Source organism: Simochromis diagramma, unplaced genomic scaffold (genome assembly GCF_900408965.1).
Source record: "Simochromis diagramma unplaced genomic scaffold, fSimDia1.1 OVJJ01000387.1, whole genome shotgun sequence".
Taxonomy (NCBI): Eukaryota; Metazoa; Chordata; class Actinopteri; order Cichliformes; family Cichlidae; genus Simochromis; species Simochromis diagramma.
The window spans coordinates 4,208,900-4,223,351 of NW_024387152.1; the positions used below are offsets into that span (position 1 = coordinate 4,208,900).

At 41.0% G+C, this 14,452-nt stretch overlaps 1 protein-coding gene across 6 annotated transcripts in view; it reads left to right on the top strand.

The window, feature by feature from the left end:
- rerea (arginine-glutamic acid dipeptide (RE) repeats a) overlaps positions 1-14,452 on the top strand; it is a 127,555-nt gene that overhangs the window by 17,403 nt on the left and 95,700 nt on the right. For 3 of the 6 annotated variants that reach the window (XM_040047895.1, XM_040047896.1, XM_040047894.1), the window contains one exon: positions 12,863-12,943. The exons of the other annotated variants lie outside the window; for them this stretch is intronic. The gene's annotated coding sequence lies outside the window, so the exon portion shown is untranslated. The remainder of the gene's footprint in view (positions 1-12,862; positions 12,944-14,452) is intronic. 6 annotated transcript variants of the gene reach the window in all.

Here is a 14,452-nt window from a genome sequence, read left to right on the forward strand (position 1 = left end):
AGAAAACCCCCCCCAATACTGATGTATTCATCTGTGTAAGATAAGGGTTTTAGATCATGTCCTGTTTTAACCTAACCCTGCTTTAATACATTAGTATCCATGTGCTCGTTTGCTTCACCTGCTTCAGCAGCTGTCTGTCTTCTTCATGCATCTCGATGCTGTAGCCTGTGGTGACAGCAAGACTAATGTATTCACGGCACCGCCACGGTGAGAGGCATTACTTTACCTCTGCTTAATTGAGGGGAAACTCCCCTGACACCTGCTTAGTACAGCACTAAGCTGGGAGAGCGGCCAGACTCAACCCTAGGAGCATGAGGCCACTGAACCCTGACTGAGAAATAACGCAACCCCAGACCACCCAGGGGCTGCCGAGGGAAGAAATGATTTAATAATACTGATGAGATATTACACCGACTCTTCCTCCACTGTCTCCCTCTCGTTCGCTCTCATTACTTTTTACCTGGTGAGGGAGACAGCTCTGACTCTGTGCCTGAAGGTGTATTTAGATGGGGCTGCTAAATATTTCAGACCCTGAAGACAGAGACTCTGAGTAAAAAGAAGAAGCAAAGAAGGGAGCAAGAGGGGCAAAAAAAAAAAAAATCCGTGCACAGGGGTTTGACATGGATTGTGGAGGGAGGTTAGGGAGTGTAGTCAAGGGCAGTCAGGGCAGGCCTGTAATTGGCTGACACTGGAATATAGCAGTGGATTTGTGTGTGTGTGTGCCTGTGTGAGTGTGCAGTCAGGCAGTGTCTGAATACTGTAAGGCCAAATATATCGCTCCAGCCAGACTGCATTGCTTTCAGAGTGTTGATATGCTGCCATCACCTTGCACTAGAGTGAATGTTGATCTCAAGTACAACAGACACTAATATTATTTTCTTTGGGCTCACATACCAAACTCCCCCTACGTCTGGAGCCTTATAGGCAGGGTGCCATCTGAGACTCGGCATGACAGCTCGACTGAGCTCCTGCCTCGTTTTTAATTGTCCCAGGCCCCAGGGGCTGCTGGGAGCTAGCTGGGCGGGGCTGAACATTTTCTCCAGGGGGATGTGGAGAGGTGGGTGACAGAACACTCGCAGTGTCAGATGCAGGTGCAGAGAAAAGAGATGGAGAGGGGGCTGACAAGCTAACCGTGGGGAGCCAAGTAGTGGGAAGCCATTCACTAAAATGAGAGAGGAGAGGGCTTTATATAAGAGGAAAGCTCACAGGAGGCATCCATTTTCCTGCTCCAGCACCGCTGCACACACAATATGTATTATCCGTGCAGTTATCAGCTGGTCTGTTAAATGACGTTGTTGCTAGAATTTATGTAAAGAGCACAATATGGCCGCGGCGTTATATCAACAGTACATTTTTACAATGTGACGTTTAGTAGCATTACTTATTCAGAGGATGAAAAATGTGCTCCCTCTTGTGTAGTTGTCCTGTCATCATGACCCAACACTGGCTGGTGGATCATAATCTTCTATTCCCTGCTATGGTTCAGCTTGGTGGTTGTGATTAGGCCTGGAGTGAACAATGTGGCTTCAAGAATTGCAGTCATTTTGAGTAGAATCACAATTCATGACCTCAATCACAGTTCTCACTACAGATGTAGTTGAAGCCATGTGATCTTACATGTGGTCTTTGCAGAAATGCTGCTGTGTTTAGTCCTTTTAAATTGGACTGAATCTGTTCTCCCCTTCAGTGCAGTTTGCTTGTGCAGTTGTGAACATGGTGTCCGTAACCAAAACCACTATCAGACCATTTGGAGGACATGATCTTGGTCTGGTTTTAAACTAACTCCACAGCGGTTGGTTTATGGTGTGAATGTAATCTGACACAACTGCAAAACGAGCGCTGTCAAAGTGCCAAATGCCTTCCTATAGTCAAGTATGCTTTACATTCTGGGATCTGGCAGGGTACCATAGATGAGCAGGGTACACAAATAGTCAGTATTGGCTAGAAACTAGCTATAAATTCTCCTTGTTCTCCGTTAGGCCAGCTAGCTCGTGATTGTCTATCATGCAGTCATGGAATTGGTGGCGACATACCGTCTTTGAAACCGTAACTGCTGTTGTACATTAATAAAATAGGAATAATACATTTAACTGAATAGTATTTCTTTAATTGACTAGCTAGGGCAGCAATGTTTAGACATCTAGTCGACCAGTCATGCACATTCCTAATTATATGCAAGTATTTTATTTTGAAAGTTCAGCTCCAATCAGCTGGCCTGAGCTTGTTTATCCTTACCTGCTTAGGAGTCAGAGGGAAGTCCAACACAGCTAGGCTTTTCTTTTACATTATCTGGCTGGATGAAACCTAAAACCCCAGTTGGAGACAAAGAGTTTCTCAATTTTCTCTGTTAAGCCACACTTTCTAATTCAAACTGCCTGTGTGGTCACAAAAAGTGAGGTTTTCATACATCACGTGAGACAAAATGATCCCTATGAGTGTCACCTACTCTGATGAGAGATGATATCAGATGATGATGATAAAATGTTGATAAAAATCTATAGAACATAAAAACATAACCGTAAAATGCAACACGGTTATGTTTTTATGTTTTATGTTGTAAATAAGATAAGAGATTAAAGCTCCAGAAAATTGTTAATCTTCAGATTTAGTGCACAGAGCGGTAAAATAAACATCTTAATCCAATTCAATAATTCAAGCGAATTATTTTAACGTGGAGTGAGCTTTCACGGCTGCCGTTTATTTCTACGTTACCATCCAACATCATAATGAAGGAGATGTGGAAGTCACTTTAGTTTAGGGCTGTGCGATATAACGATATATATCGGATGACGATATAAAAACGTCTATCGTTTCATTTTACGCTATCGTTTCTTTCGTGGTGTCGCAAAATAAACTGTTTACGGCAATATTTTATCATGGTTTTGATGGTCACTGTAGTGGCTATATTAATTTCTTAAAGTTCTCTCTTTCTCTTATATTTTATATAACCACACTACGGACGAACAAGCGCCTGTTTTTATGCGTTGTGGTTAGCAACAATGACGGTAACAGCATCGCGTGTCCGCTTGTTTATGTTCCACATAAACCTTTCACAATAAAGCTCAAGATCCTGTTGAGACTTTTCAAAAATAAACTGAATCACGTGAAAGAGCAGATTATTTCCGGATGAGAAGTAGAAAAGAGCCGCCAGGTGCTAAAAAATAAACCTTAGACTCAAACGTTAGAACAGACTTTTCCCCGCAGCACGCCGTGTAATAAATACTCACAAAGAAAACGGCGGCCGTTACAACTTATGTCTAAAAATGTATCGTTTCATGCATCGGTTAAAACACTCGACTCCAGCTACATGACGCCCAGCTGGAAACACTTCCCGCAAGTCGAGCTGCCCGAGATTCACAGAGTTTACAGAAAATGTTACATTTTTGTGATTTATATCGTTATCGGGACGATAGAATTCTTATATCGGGATATGAGATTTTGGTCATATCGCACAGCCCTACTTTAGTTTGTCAGCAGATCAAAATTAAAGTAACTGTATTGATCGCACAGGTCTTCTTGGTGTGTGTTCTTTCTTCCAGTAGATCACATACCAAAATAGGGCTGTTGCTGGCCAGGCTGCGTCGATTTACAGAAAAACATTCAGAAGTTGTTGCAAACCATTTGCTGGGCACAGGTTCAAATATGTGAACAATTTTCTCCATTTACATTTTTTGATTATAATAATTAATATGAGATTATTAATTTGAAAATGCTCCTTTGGGTTCCGGGAAATGGTCACAGTGGGCTCTTTTTTTTCACAACAAATCAATTTATTGATGAAAATAATCTTCATCTTAATTGATAATGAAAACAATTATTTGTAACCCATGTGTGATTGTGTAATTGGCTACACTCATATAGCACCGCAATTGAGCCTATTCTCCAGAAGTATTTTATTAATTTATTTCTTCCCGTTTTTATGCTGCGCACCAAAGCCCAGTAAATATCTTTGGACTCCTCCTCCATGTTATGTTGCAGCGTCAGTTTCTTCCCAGTGCTCAGCCTCATACCATATTTTTCTGTGATGTTGCTACTGCCTTGCCACACATTCTGCAAATACACCGCAATTTGTACTATTAATCTGGCAGCTACATGAAAGCTGAGTCAGATGCTAGAGCCTCTTTTTGTCAGGCAGTTTTGATTGCTGCAATACACTGTCAGCTCCAGTTATGATTCATCGCTCTATTAAGGTGAACATATATCCAAAATGCTTCTGAATAAGGCAGTACATGCCTTAATGTGATTACACTTCCTCTGACTTTGACCGTATTCAGGTTAGGTTAATTGGAAAAGAATGTCTACATAGCAGTTTATTGTTCAGAGTATTGTCCCTATTGGGTAAATTATTGTACAGCTACAGTCCTTGTAAATATACTCGTTGAGCCATTGAGTTTTTTTTTTCGTTAGTAAATCATTTGAACAATTGCAGAGCTGTTAAGGGCTGCTGGAATAAAATGTTGTGCAGCTGATAGGAAGCAGTGGCATGAATTCGGGTCTTGCTTTTCCTTTGCTGCAGGCACGGAGACGTCATCAGCCCAGCCTCGCTGGGGTCAGAGTCTCTGTAAATAGCCCTGAGGGGATTCAGGCTGCACTGATAGCATACCTGCTGTTACCCTGAGACGTTATCCAACTGCATGCCATCCCAAGCCCAGGCTCCCTCCCAGCTGCTGTGCTCTGCTTTGCATTGTTCTGCAATACCTCACACAAAGATGGAGTGGGGCCATTATACCTCTGGCTCTGTAACGCTCCCTGCAGACACACATAAACATACACACTCATGCTTGCTTACACCTACACCAACAAGCACGCACATAACTGCAGCTATTCACATTTGTCGCTGGGTTTAGGTCTTCATATGTTTGTCATTGCAGGTACAAATCTTTGCACAGCCATATGAGACCCCCCCCCCACACACACACACATACACACATACACAAATCAAACTGGATTGGGCTGTCACCACAAAAAGCTCTGCAGCGGCAGCGCTGGCTGGCTTTTTCGCAAAGGGGTCAGAGTGGACTGCAAATTACAGCTGGTGGCCAACCACGGCCTGTGATGGGTCTCAATGCGCTGTGTGTTTACCCACACACCTGCACCTCCTCGGATGGTAGAGGCGGCGAGCACAGCCGAGAGCACACAGCCATTTTGTAACACCTCAAGGAACTCTCCTTCTTGTCTCCCTCCTCTCTCTGTATGAGGAATAGATGAGGTGGTGCCATTAAGTGAATTTGCTGTTATTTCCCCAGGCTCTTAGCTGAAGATGTCAAACCTCAGCCAGTGAGGCAGCCAAGTATGACGACTCAGGCAGAGGCTTACACACACAAACACACACACATACACACATTGCACTCTGCTACGCACATGATCAGCTTTCATGCTTCTGTGTAATTTATCAAATTGCTTGGGCATGTGATGAATGGGTCTAGATCTCAAAAGGGAAAAAAAGGCATTAGGTTTGCATTAGGTTGCTGTTTTCCCCGTGTAACTGCTTAGAATTTAATTACAGTCAAAGGTAAACATCGTATTCACATTTTCTGAAACAATAATTCTGTAGGCCTAATTGCTTTGTAGTTTCACAGACTACACTTGAGCGCTTACACGAGGGGAATCAGCTTGTTAAACAGAAACCGCTCAATCCCATTACATATACTGCAGACTGCTACATTCTTAGTGTGTGGAATGAGCAAGTAGGCTTAATATTCTCTACATTTTCTCACAATTGTCCGCACTCACACATCCTTACTGTAGAAGAGGCTGGTTCTCTCCTGGTGATTTGTCACAGTTCCCTATTGTATCACACACCGCCTCTCCTTCACACTCCAAATCCCCCCCTTCTTTCTTTCTTTCTTTCTTTCTTTCTCTCTCTCTCTCCCTCCCCTCCCTCGCTCCCTAAATCATTTCTTTACATGTGTGTGGGTGCCCCCTCTTGCTGTGATTCTGATACTTCATAACGGCAGGAGGAAATTGAGCTGACCTTGAGGCTGCCGAGCTCCTTTATAATGCTGATGTATGGGGCCGTGAGCGCAGGCAGCCAGTAAGTGAGAGGCATGTTTTTATTTGCTGGGGAGCAGGGCCCAGTGTCAGGACACATAACAAGGTTCATTTCTCGCCCACTCGAGCTAGCTAGTACGCTGGGAAGCTTAGTGTCAAGCATTCAAGTCCACTAGGTGTGATTTAACTGCATTAGCCTTTGTATACTGGAATAAGTTGCATCATGCTGCCTAAAGGATGATGATAAGCAGACCCATGAAAAGAATTAACCCTCTCCCCTGGATATACAGAGTTCTCTAAAATGTGACTTGCATGGGAAAAGTGTTACTGTTGACAAGACCCTTAGCTCAAGGTTGAAGTAGAGATGATTTCATATTGGATTGTGTCTTTCTTTAGGTGAGTACACAGTGGGCAGTGTTGTAAGGGTGATGCTATCTGTTTGTGTTACCTTTGGGTTGTTGTTCATGTCATATTATTATCATTAGTTGTTCAGCGTAGATGGCCCACTTTCCTTTCTTCAGCACCTCTCTGCTCATCAGCGCAATCAGGTACCTCCGATCACACAATCCGACTGCTCTCAAATTGTTGTCATGATTGAGACCAATTCAGGAGCAGGAAACAGCAAGAGGGCTTATGATTTAAGCATGAACACTGTTCAGGAGGTGGACCTGATGAATTAATAACTGCAAAAAAGAGAGGAAGAAATAGTAAATGCAATCCAAAGCCCTGCAAAAAAAGGGAAAAAAAGATGCATTTATATTTTCTAGAGTTTGCTGGCATTAAAGTAAGTGAGGAGGGAGGTTGTTAGATACAATTTGTTGCACGTTGTAACATAAATGAGGGTTCCAAACAGTGTTAAGAGATGTAAGCAAGTAGTTAAAACACGTTAAAGAGATTTCTATTGCTGTTGTCTTCCACTCTGACATGGGTGTTTAATTCTGTTGTTTGTTTTAAACTTCCATTGTTGTCATTCAAATTCTTTGGTTTTTGATCAGATTCTTTTGTTTTCAGTCAAATTCTATTCATTTCATTCTAATTCAGTTGTTTTCATTGAAATTCCGTTGTTTTCATTCTAATTCTACTCTTTTTATTCAAATTCTATTGTTTGTTTTAGAATTCTGTTGCTTTCATTCAAACTCTGTTCTGTACATTCTAATTCGGTTGTTTGTTTTCAAATTCCGTTGTTTTCATTCTAATTCTGTTGTTTTCATTCAAATGATTTTGTTTTCATTCTAATTCTACTCTTTTTATTCAAATTCTATTGTTTGTTTTAGAATTCTGTTGCTTTCATTCAAACTCTGTTCTGTACATTCTAATTCGGTTGTTTTTATTCTAATTCCGTTGTTTTCATTGTAATTCCGTTGTTTGTTTTAAACTTCCATTGTTTTCATTCATATTCTGTTGTTTTCATTCAAATGATATTGTTTTCATTCTAATTCTACTCTTTTTATTCAAATTCTATTGTTTGTTTTAGAATTCTGTTGTTTTCATTCAAACTCTGTTCTGTACATTCTAATTCTGTTGTTTTCATTCAAATTCCTTTGTTTTCATTCTAATTCTGTTGTTTTCATTCAAATTCCGTTGTTTTCATTCTAATTCTGTTGTTTTCATTCAAATTCCATTGTTTGTTCTCAAATTCTGTTGTTTTCATTCTAATTCTATTGTTTGTTTTATAATTCCGTTGTTTTCATTCAAACTCTGTTCTGTACATTCTAATTCCGTTGTTTTCATTCTAATTCTGTTGTTTTCATTCAAATTCCATTGTTTTGATTCAAATTCTGTTCTGTTCATTCCAATTCTTTTGTTTTCATTCAAACTCTGTTCATTTTTCATTCTAATTCCGTTCTTTTCATGAGATTCCGTTTTTTCATCAAATGCTTTTTTTATTCTAATTCTACCTTTTTCATTCAAAATTCTATTGTTTTATTATTGTTTTGTTTTAGAATTCTGTGCTTTCATTCAAACTCTGTTCTGTACATTCTAATTCTGGTTGTTTTCATTCATAATCCACTGCTTTTTGTTCAAATTCTGTTTTCATCAAATTCTGTGTTTCATTCAAAATTCTGTTGTTTCCTCAAATTCTGTTGTTTTCATTTCCAATTCCGTCGTTTTCATTTAATTCCTTTGTTTTCATTCTAATTCTCTTGTTTGTTTTCAAACTTCCATTGTTTGATTTCTAATTATGTTCTGTCATTCTAATTCCGTTTTCATTCTAGTTTCTGTTGTTTTCTTCTAATTCTACTCTTTACTTCCAATTCTATTGTTTGTTTTAGAATTGTTGTTTTCATTCAAACTCTGTTCTGTACATTCTAATTCTGTTGTTTTATTCTAATTCCGTTGTTTTTCATTGTAATTCTTTTGTTTGTTTTAAACTCCATGTTTTCATTCATATTCTGTTGTTTTCATTCAAATGATATTGTTTTTCATTCTACTTCTACTCTTTTTATTCAAATTCTATTGTGTTTTAGACTTCTGTTTGCTTTCATTCAAACTCTGTTCTGTTACATTCTAATTCTGTTGTTTTCATTCTCAGTCGATGTTTTCATTCTAATTCCGTTGTTTTGTTCAAATTCCCTTGTTGTCTAAATTCTGTGTTTTCATTTCAACATTGTTGTCTTTCGAATCTGTTTGCTTTCATTCAAATCTGTTCTGTTACATTCTAATTCGTTGTTTTATTCAAATCTCCGCTGGTTTCATCAAATCCGTTTTTTTCATTCTAATTCTGTGTTGTTTTAAACTTCCATTGTTTTCATTCAAATCTGCTGTTTTCATTCAATTCTACCTTTTTATTCAAATCTATTGTTTGTTTTAGAATTCTGTTGCTTTCATTCAAACTCTGTTCTGTACATTCTAATTCCGTTGTTTTCATTCTAATTCTGTTGTTTTTGTTCAAATTCCATTGTTTGTTCTCAAATTCTGTTGTTTTCATTCAAATTCCATTGTTTGTTTTAGAATCCTGTTGCTTTCATTCAAACTCTGTTCTGTACATTCTAATTCCGTTGTTTTCATTCTAATTACGTTGTTTTCATTCAAATTCCGTTGTTTGTTTTCAAATTCCGTTGTTTTTATTCTAATTCCGTTGTTTTCATTCTAATTCTGTTGTTTGTTTTAAACTTCCATTGTTTTCATTCAAATTCTGTTGTTTTCATTCAAATTCCGTTGTTTGTTTTCAAATTCTGTTGTTTTCATGCAAATTCTTTGGTTGTTGATCAAATTCTGTTCTTTTAAACATGATGGTGACAAAGAGACAGTAGAAAAACATATACAATCATTACATTGTTTTGACTTTGTTAGAAATGTTAAACTGTTGTTTGGGGCTTTGTGTCCAGCAGTAGTGGCTGTGGTTGACATTATGAAGAGCAGAGGGAAGCTCACCAGCCCTGCCAGTTTAGTTCACTTCTTATATGGCACAGATCCACTTGCCTAACCCCATGTCTGGATGCCACACTCTGAAAACAGGCAGGGACCCAATTCATTCACAGCCCATCCAACAGCACATCGACTGTGTGCGAAATATGTTTCGGCAGCTTAACAGCAGCAGACTCATCAATTGATCCAAATTTTGCCGTCCATTGATCTTGGCACACGGTGGGTCGAGATAATTACAGTGCATGTATGATAATGATATCATTAGCGGCCCGTGGTCAGTCTATTAGGACAAGGGAAATGCGAGTAAAAACAACCCAAACCATGCATAGAAACATTTGCGCTGCCAAATGCTGGGGAGAATGGTCCAAATCTGCTTTGCAAATGCCTCCCTGTCACTCTCCCGACTGCACCACAGTAACAGTAGCGTGGTAAAGAGGCGGGCGAGCCTTCTGGTGCTGCTGACTGGCATTCTGTGTGTTGATGAATGTGGTGGCCTGACGGCTCAATGTGCTTACCTAATTGGAGCAGCTCTGCTGTCACACCGAGTTTCTCCATGTCTCTCTTTCTCTCAGTCTCTCTCGTGTAGTAAGAGCAGCGTTCTACTTGGTTACACACCTGTGTTACCCAAAGGTTAATAGAGCTATCTCCCAATACAAACCAATCACCAGGTAATCAGTTTCATGCGCCTCCATAGGTGGCTAAGGGCACGCATGATGACCAGAGCAGCCATTTTGAATGAGGTTGTCAGGTTGCTGCAGGTTGCCAAGCAAGAAAAATGTATTGTACTTATATTGTAAATATAGGCTTTATCCATGTTTTGTGTAGCTGTAAAGGGGAAAGGAGTATAGTGTGTTTGCTTTGGAAGCCCCTTCATATCACAGCACAATTGACGCCCACCTCGTTGTGTGTGGAAATAGGGAAGTTGCAGCTCAGGCTATCTTTGGTTTCTTCATGTTGTATGCGCTGCGCATGTTTCTAAATAGTGTTTTTTTTATTTTGTGTGTGTGACAAGCATGTGGCAGAGGGCCAGAGACGCTGACATACTGAGGGGTGGACTAAAGTCATGAAAGCAAAGCGCTTCTTTTTGATGTCATCCTGCTTCCGAAGGGCCATAGTGGTCAGAGGGGATTTGAGTTTCAGCACAGGATTTTGGGATTTTCGTGTCAAAAAGGTCGCGTCAGGGTTGAATGAATTCAAGTGTGTGTGTGTGTGTGTGTGTGTGTGTGTGTGTGTGTGTGTGTGTGTGTGTGTGTGTGTGTGAGAGAGAGAGAGAGAGAGAGAGCAACAGAGAAAGAGAGAGAGCATGCATATTTAGCTTTTAAGACTGAGGAGAGGCACCGAAAGAAGAGAAATCCTGGCGCTATGGCCGTCCACATCAACCCATGGTGCTCACAAATAATAACCCTCAACTCAAAGAGCATGGAAGCGATCTTGTTCTCACATGAGCACACATAACAATATATAGGATTGGACGTTTCTAGGTCTCTTGAGCTTGTTTAGTTCTCTCTGCTTTGTTGTGGCTACTCAGAGTGGCTGGATGAACGGGCAGTTTTTTAAAGGAATGATGTTGCATGCCTTGTGCTATTCGAATACATCCTGTAGGCGGAGACATGAGCAGATTAAAATGGGGATGGGTTAGTCACAGACTGATTTTAGAGGCTTTTAAAAACCAGGCAGATAGATGAGCCCATGTGTGTATGTGCGCGCACACGCTTGATGCCCACATTGTCTGCACCGTGAAAATCCCAGAGTTACTGAAGAGATTGCAAAATCAATATGGGCTATTCATACATGAATCTAATCCTCAGATTTACTGCCATTTAATCTGTGTATGGCAGGGGCTCTGATGCTCTCTAATGCTGTCAAACAGATGCCCCTGCTCAGCCTTCCAGGTTAGGCTGCACCTGATGACACCATTGAGCCATGGCAGCAGGCACATTTCAGCTTTCCTCAGGTGGCAACTATTACATGAAGACTGGCATTGTAGCAGCATGTTACATAAAAGAAAATCATACCAAATGTTTAAAACAAACATGTTTGACCCCAAAATCTTCTTTGGCAAGTTTGATCTGGGAGCAAATATAAATATTACATGCTGGTCCGGGTGGTTATTGAGTGTGTTTTGCCTCCCCCTCCCCTCCAAATGTCAGACAACAGCATACCCAGCTTGCCGTTCGACAGTGCTTATACAGCCTTGAATAGAAATACTTTGTTTTTTGAATTTAAAAGAAATAACACCAGGTGTGCAGTGAATAATATCAAACAGACCATTTCATTTCATGCAAGCTGAATTTAGGAGGAGTATTACATCAGAGGCGAGGAAAGAAAGAGAACAAACAGAATAATTGTGCACGTGGGGTAAATATCTGGGGGTGTCGTCTTGTTTTGTTCTTAATTTGCTGTCGATACACGATTGGTTCGAAAGCCCAGCCACTCCCTTCCAGTAAAGCACAGAAGACAATGAACATGTGAAACAGTTACTGTTGTCTCTTATTATTCTAAACAATATTGACAAGTGTTCCTAAATGATCCTGAGGAGATTTGCATGTGTTTTGTGCTGAAAAAAATAATATGAGGGAAGCTACTGAGTCATATCACGTAAACACACCGAACACAGTTTCTGTAACGCACAAAGAAATAATTGCTATCTTTTAATTAGTCAATTGTAAAAAAAAAAATTAATAAAATTAAGACGTGCACCTCAGCTAGTCAAATGAATTTTTTACCCCTCGTCTTGCAGGCACGTACGCGGGACGGACGTGCACCTGCACACACGCAGCCGCCTTTGCGGCATTAAAAAGCATACGTTGGCACGAATTTGGCTTGCGTGCGCGTGTGTGTGTGTGTGTGTGTTTTGTGCTTCTACGTGTTAAAGAGAGTAAATGCAGGGAATCTCTCAGTGTGCGGATGCTGAATGTGAAATGTCAATGTTATTGAACAGGTGCTGCGAGGCAGAGCTGTGATGTTTTTATTTCCAAGCTCTTGTAGAGCGAGGCAGAGTAGAGAGGGCTCATGGGATAATGGGGGAGGTTCAGGGGTGGGGGAGTGTGTGTGTGTGTGTGTGTGTGTGTGTGTGTGTGTGTGTGTGTGTGTGTGTGTGTGTGTGTGTGTGTGTGTGTTGCAGGCATAAGTGCTTAGATCTGTGTGCATCCAGAGTGGTTTGTTGGGGAAGAGGGAAATGAATACTGGCTTAGAACAAATGCTTACAATCTCCACATAGAAAATGTGAATGGTACTGCAAAGCACTTTGTAAATGCTGGTTTTAAAATGTGCGGTACAAAATAATTAGTGTCATTATTACCATGTTGTACAGCTTCATGGCTTTCGCTGGCAACATTCGCCGCATGTTCAACATGACGGCAAAGATGGCAGCCATCTTCACCTACACATACACCTCTACTGTCAATCTGCTATCACCTCGTTTGTTCCATTTTCACCTCATTCATACTTTTCCCCTGTTCTCTGTGTGTGTGTGTGTCTATCCTCCCCCACCCCCTTCCAGTTTTTCTCTTGCAGACTGTCGTTGTGTCAATACTTGTTGAAAGGAAGTGTGGCAGTGAGCTAGGAGGTGAATGCAGTCAAGGTTAGTCAACAATGCTTTGTGACACTCTAGCGTTGGCGAGTGCAGTGTTTTTTGCTCTGCTCTAACCCCCCACCCCCCCCAAAAAAAATGTTCTGTTCCTACCCCACCCACTGGACCTTGATCATGTTCTCTCCCTGGCCTTTGTGCTCTCAGCCTGATACCTCTCCATCATCATCTTCATGCACTGACCTCCTCCTCCTCCTCCTCCCTGTTTGCAGCCATTTTGACTCTTGCGTTCAGTGCTCCCGGAGAGAACGGCTCAAGCCTGTCAGCGCTGATTCATCCCTCAGTTGCTAGCTCACGCCAATCAATTCTCGTGTTTGTGTTTTGATCCATTATTTGCTTTTTTTCCTCCCCTCTCCCTCTACCTGCTGTATAAGCAGGTCTCCTTTGTTTGCAGCTGCTTTTTTGCCAAACTTACACCTTCAAGCTGCCAGTCTGTCTTTCTTTCTTTTTTTTTAAATTGCAGTTTCATCTGTGATTTCTTTCATTTGAATTCCAGTGAACGCATGTGAAAATGCAATTATTGTGTCAGTTTTTTGGATTCGCTCTCGAGCTATTTAACAACCAAAAAGAAAGAAAGAAGAAGAAGAAGAGGTGCGAGATGTCCACAACAACGGTGGAGAATCCAGTCGTGATATGATGGAGGGAGCTGCAGTTCAAAGCCAGCTAGCAGGTTACTTAACGAGTTTGGTAATTGGCTTGCTGTGGCCTCCGCGCATCCCTGCCCTCCTGCTGCTGATGTGTGCAGGAACAGAGAGAGCTACAGCTTGCACTCCCTCGCTCAAGCCATCTATATTTCCCCTCCATCCACCGTTCTGGTACAAGCTGACTCGTTGAACTAAAGCTGCACAAGCCCACCACTGTTTATTCCTCGCCGTTTGTTCCCCACTATAAAGAAACTTACAATTTTAGGCTTCCAGTTTGCTCAACATTGAATATCAACTGTCTCTCCAACTGGGTTAGCATCTCATATCCCTGTCATGTATTCACAAATGATTTGCAACATGTTATCTTCTGATTTTAGCACAAAAAGGACACTTTTTGTTCCCATCTCATCGCAATTGTACATCTCATTTAGCACTAGTCTGAAATCACAGGGATAATAGCTGGAAGAGGAAAATGCAGGATGACCTTCATGGTTGAGCAGTGATTGAGAGAGAGGTATAGGTTTTAGTCTTGGTTGCTTATTGCTTTGTTTGTATCGAAGATTTAATGCCTATAGGGGAACCGCATTAGTGAGGCTAAGCTAATATAATTTTTTTCAGTGAGAAAGCTTCCCACCTTTCTAGCGATTCCCATTAATTTCCATTTTGTAGCTTTTAAAAAGAAATAAATAAATCCGCCGCACATTAGTAAATGTAGCCATCTCTTGTTGCAAGTCTGCTGCCAAGCGTTTTATCTACTCCCTCTGTGGAACAGTGGATTCTGAACGCTGTAGGGGTTGGAAGGCCAAAGCACAGCTAAGTGGCTCCTCTTGACCTCAGCACTGATCTCCAAACTGTCTGC